This window comes from Onychostruthus taczanowskii, unplaced genomic scaffold (assembly GCF_017590055.1).
Source record: "Onychostruthus taczanowskii isolate IOZ18803 unplaced genomic scaffold, ASM1759005v1 scaffold60, whole genome shotgun sequence".
Taxonomy (NCBI): domain Eukaryota; kingdom Metazoa; phylum Chordata; class Aves; order Passeriformes; family Passeridae; genus Onychostruthus; species Onychostruthus taczanowskii.
In genome coordinates, this window is record NW_024503680.1 from 47,833 (window position 1) to 54,629 (window position 6,797).

Below are 6,797 nucleotides of genomic sequence, written 5' to 3' on the forward strand. Positions count from 1 at the left end.
GAAGATAAAAGGTTTGAAATGATGTTACAAAGTGCTTGAAATTCTCAGATTCATGCCCAAACTTCCGTGATCAGTTGGATGGGTGTGGTGTGTGAAGTGTTGGAGGAGGAAACAAAAGAGATGAGTAAACAAGATGTTGCTCAGTGTTCAGCTTTTTTCATGGTTTTGTTTTGATTGACCTCTAAAAAGCACCAATTTGAACTGAATTAGCGTCCCACAGGGACTCCATTAATGGTGCTTATACTTCAAGAGACACACAGCAGTTGAGTACACGTCTAAATGTAGGTGATGTGTGCCTTGTGCTTGTGGCACAGAGTAACAATGGTGGAAAATGTCACTGTGGTAGAACAAATGCAGCAGGAAAATAAGGACTGCTGGTACCCTTATTCCTTAGTTTCCACTACTTGGGCTTTGCCTTCTCAACCCATTTCACAGCTGAAATCTGCTGTGCTGAAGTGCAAGGCTGTAATTCTGCTCTTATATCATGGGTTCCTAAAATTGAATTAGGAAGGGCCACCCGGAGGTCTGGTTCATCCCTGTCCTCATACCAGGGCCATGCTGAGATGAACTTGCCCAGAAGAGTTTCAGTTGTCTTGGGGCAATCACATCATCTCCTTAGGCTTCTCTCCCAGAATGTGACCACCCTATGGTGAAAGTATTTTTCTGTGCGTTCAACTGGAATTTCCTGTGTTACAGCCTGTTCTGGCTGCTTTGTTTTCTCCCTCTGTGCATCTGGGAAGGTGCTAGTTCCATCTTCACTACCTTCGTGATTCCATAGACAAATCAGGGAAGTGTCCAGACACCCTCTAAAAAGATCTCATCTGCTTTGCAAAGCCCTGGGTCAGGGCATTAAAGTACCACTGTGAGAGCGAGAACTGTTCAGTGACTTCCTAGCACAGTGCATTCATTAACCAAACCAATGAAAATCTGATTTCCTGCTGAAAATCCACTGTTGTGAGCAAGTTAGCAATGTGGGATTATGTTGTTTTGATAAAATGCAGAATTTATATTTGGAATATATTTATTAGGTCTTGTATTTATTTTTTGCTTATTTTTTGTTATTATGTTACTAATGTTATTTTTCTATATTATTTGTTGAAGAGGATTAGATCAAACACAGGCCCTATAAAATCACTGGCAGAATTTCTGTGCCTCCTTCCCAGTGCAGTTGTGGTTTGGTAGCTGCAGCACTGCTGTGGTCAGTACCTGTCAGCAGAGTGGTTTGGAAACTGGTACTGCAACTAGGAGCATGTTGAATATCTTTGTTCAGCCTTTTTTTGTGCACTTCACATTCTTTAGGTACAGCTGCTCAGCCTCAGTAGGGTCATCTTAGTTCTCACTATGATATGAGCTGTTTGAACTCTTTCTCAAGGGCAATTTTGAATTATCTGCAGTAAAATACACAGATTATTATTCCATTTCAGAAGCTTTCCAGGATGAATAGAACACTTTGAAACCTGACCTTTGGTGTAGCAGCTGATCTTCTTTAAAAAAATACACGCTGTTTTTCCACGTTGTGACTCCCTGCTGGTTTCTTAACGTGTACAATCCACATTACAGCCGAAGTGTGGGCAGGGAGGCCAGGGGCACCTGGGCTGTCCAGGCGTGGTTTGTCCAGCAGGAGCAGGGCACTGACTGCCCCCTGTGCTGGCGCTGCTGAGGCACCACCTCAAATCCTGGGGGCAGTTTTGGGGCCTCTCACAAGAAAGATACTGAGGGGCTGGAGTGTGTCCAGGGAAAGGAACAGAGCCAGGGAAGGGGCTGAAGCCCCAGGAGCAGCTGAGGGAGCTGGAAAGGAGCTCAGCCTGGAGAAGAGGGGGCTCAGCAGGGATCCTGTGGCTCTGCACAACTCCTGACAGGAGGGGACAGTTGGGGGCGCCGGGCTGTGCTCCCAGGGAACTGGGGTGGGACAAGAAATGGCCTTGAGTCCTGCCAGGGGAGGGTCAGGGTGGATATTGGAGGAAATGTCATGGAAAAGGTGGCCAGGCATTGGCACAGCTGCCCAGGGCAGTGGTGGAGTCTCCGTCTCTCTGGGTCCCCCCAGGAACCCCGGCCAGCCCCGACTCGGCAGACAGCGGGGCACACTCGTGCCCGAGGGTACCGAGGCAGCTGGGCTAGTCGCCTTTGCAGCACAGATAAAAGGGCAGACCCTTAGCTGGGGTTAATTAATTCCGAACTCCCGGGAGCTCCCACACCTCAGGGGGCCTCCTGCTGAGAGGGAGCGGTGCCAAGGTTACATTTAAAGGGAGCGTGGAAACCAAAGGTAGATACGTTTGCTGACCAATAAAGAAACTTCAGGGATGAACGCTTCGGAACGGACATTTGGGATAGCGTATGGGGTAGCACTTGGGGGGTTGACCCCTGGCTTCTGACTAATCACTCGACTACCTGGACCGAAAGTTCTAGATAGAGGGGATGGGCTGCTGAGTGACTGACAGAGAGCCAGGGCAGGGATTTGGGGATGATCTCAACAAAGGAGAGGGAGGGAATACACAGGTACAGGGAGGGGGTACAATCTGGGGTAAACAATTTGGGAAAAATAAGTGAATACAAAGACAAAACCATTACAAAGTATAAAAACACATTACAACAGGGGTCTCCATCCCTGGAAGGATTCAAAAGTTGCATGGGTTAGTGGCAAACTTGGAGGTCTTGGGGGAATGGTTGGACTCCATGGTCTCAAAGGTCTTTTCCAACCTCAATGACACTTGGAATCACTCAGCCCTATTGCTTTCTTGCTCTTTATGGGCAAGAACACAGCTGATGGCAGAGTTTTGCTAAATCATTCACAACTGATTTATTTTTTCCCTCCTTTCTCTTTGTTTCAAATCCACTTGTTGTTAATTCAGAGTTCATTCTAGCCTGAGGGTGAGCATCTAGACCGCCTAACTACAGATTGCCAGACCCATTGTGGCTGCTTTACAGCGGTTTTAGCAGGAGCTAATGAATGAAGAATAGCACTGAGGAGAGCCTGACTTCTGTAGGTGCCCAGGCTGGGGAGTGTCCCCTCCCCAGCACCAAAACCCCTCAGATGGGCTCCTCTGGCATCCCACATCTGGCTGCTGAGTCAGAGGACAGTGACAGGCTCCAGCTTTTCTCACTTCTGGGCCTCTGCACAGCAGATGTTGCAGCACTGGGCGAGATGTGAGCCACGGGCCTGCTGGGTCTGCCAGGGGGTCTGGAGAGGGGGAGCTGGGTCACTGCGAGCACAGGGAGGGCTGGCAGGGGCCGGGGGCAGCCAGGGTGAGATTCAGTCTCAGCCTGCTGAAGCTCAGCAGGTCTGGTGTCTGGATGAGCAGGGGATGGATGCACAGAGCGGTGTTTGCTCCCTGTGGGAGGTGTGGGGAGAGGCTGTCCCAGAGCAGCCCTCCGGCCCCTGTCCCAACCCAGCTGGGCAAATGCACAAAGTCCCAAAGCAGCCCTACCTTCAGTTCAGCAGCCTCTTCCCCCAGCCTTGTTTGCAGGCTCATTTTGAGGGGCAAAAAAAAAAAAAAAAAAAGTTAAAAAAAAAAAATACTAACCCAAAAGATATGTTTGGAATCTCTAGGGACTTTGAAGTCCACAGCATTAACACCTGTCTTTATTGAGCAGGTGGTTTTACAGATGAAGAAATGGGAGTATTTTATGGGTGATTAAATGTTTGAAATGACCACCTGTAGCACAAGATGGGTAGATTTTATTTATATGCTTACGCTGCATTAGAACATCATACAGATTTAAAAATCTTTGGATAGATATCTGGGATGTGCAAGAAGTGAGATTTCCACGTGTGCCCAAAGGAGGTGCAGTTTGGGAAAGTGTGGGCATGGGCGAGGAATAGGTGGAGCTCTGTGTGCTCTCTTTCATACAACAGTAGCTGGCTCAGATTTGCTGCTTCCTCCCACCCTTATCTCCCCAATACCAGCAACCACAGGCTGAGAACTGAAATAGCAAGTCCACTCTAATTAATATCTGTCCCTTAAATTTAGCCATTCCTGGCTTTTAATTTAGCAGGGCTTTTCCTGCTGTTTCTTTCTACTTGATCAGGAAAAAAAACCCCTCAGTAGTAAAGTAGTGCTAAGCCAGATTTGTTTCCACACTGGGAAAAGTTATTGTTTCATGCTGTGTTCAATTTCAGGTTGTTATTTAGCACCTTCAAGTGTTTTTTGCTGTCCTATTGCCTTCAGTGAGGTTGGGTTGTTCTGGGTGGTAACAAGCACTGTCATCCTGGCAAATCTGTCCCTGCAAATTGATGGAATCTGGTGATCAAATGAAATTAATTATGAAATATTGTACTCATGGTACAATGAGACAGCTCTAATTTGGCCAAAAGTAATCAAGTATTTCTCAAATGTCTGTCAGACTAACATTCTGTTAATGCTTTCCTTATTGTTACCAGAGAAAATAACCCTTCTCTTATAAATAAGGCACCCCCTGCCTCTGTTTTCCCTCCATGGTTGAGTCAGAAGTGGTAAGAGAGCACAGGCTGTACATTTTTCTCCATTTATCTCAAGCAGAAATGCCAGACTCTGAGATTTTTAAATTTGCAATATCATCTTCTTAGGCCCTGCTCTTTATTTTTCTCTGAGGCTGGAGTTCTATGAAATGGAGATTGATGGAGGTGCACAGGATGCCTTGGGAAACACAGATCAGTGCAGAGGGGAACGAGGCATGGCTGAATGGATGCTGCACTGATGACTCTGAGATTCATGACTGAGCTTGTTTTCATAGCAGTGGTTCTTCCTGCAGATGATATGAAGCTTCTTGGAAGCTAATTGTGGGTTTTTTTAGCCCGTGGGGCTTTTTGCTAAGACAAATCAAATGTAGTAAATGTAGTCTGGGAGGCCTCAGCAGGGTTTGCAGTAGCATTGTTTGTCACTGGACAGCTTTGCACCATTGTAACAATTACAATTATTTTTCTTCTCTTTTAAAATCCCCTTCATGCCTGTGGTTTGCATGCCAGCTTAGGGAAAGCAAAAACAAACAATAGGACTGACAGAATAATAATAATAAAAAACCCCAACCCTGTGAAAAAATACTTCCAGAAATGAGTGGGATAAAAAAAAAAGGGTTTAAGGTTCTGCAGCATCCTTTTTATGGGATAGGGACACCCCAACTTCTTGTCTAATTCCCCAAAACTGCACAACAGAAAGATTAAATTATTTAGGATACTTAGAAAGTTTGTAGTAAAGTTTTTACTTCTTGTTCCATTTGCAAAGTCCAGAGACATTTTTCAGCAAACCTGGTACTTTTCCGTAGCACCCTGGTTTTGGTTTCATTAACCAGAAAATCATTTCTGTAAGGGAATATTTAATGGGCCACAGTCATAGGTATGTGCTCCTTTTCCCTGATGAAGCAGCAGCATTTTGCGAGTAAACTGAACAGAATGCAGAGGTTCAGGCACCTTAAAGGCTTAGTAATCAGGCACGAGGTTTAAAGTTGAGCCAGGGCTTACTGTTAGCATCTGCCTTTTTATTAACTTGTTTCCACTAAGAACAAACATTTTGTGGTCCTGTTCTTCCTCCTCTCCAAAACTTATGTCCTGTGTATTTTATTCACAACTGGCTGCAGACTCCTTTGACCCTTTTTGGGGCCTGTCCTGCCCCTGAGATGTCATTTTGGAGATAAATATCAACATCTCTGACCACACTCCAGACCTAGAGCAAAGGAGCAGTGACGGAGAATGTTGAAGGGAATACAGGGAGGCAAACCATCTGCTCTGCTTGTTTATTTGCTTCCCAAACTGAGAAACTGACATTAATTGAATCACAGTTTTATAGCAACGAAATCTTGAAATGTTTAAAGTGGTCTGGTTCTGTCAGATATTTCTGAGGTCTTTTCAGAGGAGGGGGATCCCTGGCTGTCTAATTACTTTGAATGCTCCTTTTTCCACTTTAGAAGACTCTAAGGTTTGATGTCTTTCACCAACAAGTGAAAGAGCATTCTTTTAATGAATTTATGTATATATTTATAATATAGGTATCTTTTAAATGCCACTCTTATTTGTTATGGAACACAAGGAAAAGTGAGGCTGTGTATTCTCCTGGCTCATTTCTGGCTATTACTGTTGTAAGTCACAAAATAGTGTTGTTCATCTGTTTGAGACAGCTGTGCACAAAAAAGGGGAGCCCATATGAGATCCCAAATGACATTTTAGCTGAGGAAACTGCCCAAAATGACAAGGGTACTACATGAACACTGTTAGGTGAATCTAATAGATTAGCTAAAATGTAGAGAGTGAGTGATGAAGGGGTTATTAAAGTTTATTAGAGTATATTAAAGTCAACAGATGATTTCCACTGATTCAGAGGGTATGCAGTGGATCACTAGGAAATGCTGTATTTTAGTTTTTTCCTGCCTTTATCTGTATAAAATGAAACCACATGTGCATTGTGTTATGTCATTAATATAGCCATTTTAGGGCTCCCATATTTCAGGCAGGGTTTCATCTTTAAGGATTTCCTGGATGGAAAGATATGTGCATATGCCATGCAGCAATTGAAATAGTTTCTCATTTTACTGAAAAAAAAAAAAAACAAGAAAAAAAAAAAAACTTGCAGAAGTGACTAAAGCCTCCTTTTTCTTCTGGGAGAGTGACTTGACCATGTGCTGGCCATCTGCATATCACCTGGGAAGCTTGCCAATAAAATCTTTGTATTACCTCAGAAAGTAATCTGCAGGCACTTTGGGAGTGGGTGGTTGTGCTCTCAGGCAGCCCCGCATGTCCCTGGCCTGGCGCTGCTCCTCCACGTGGGAATGGTGTCCCCCAGGTCCCACGTCACGCCTGCCAGCCTGGCATGGGTGCTCCTGCTGTGGCA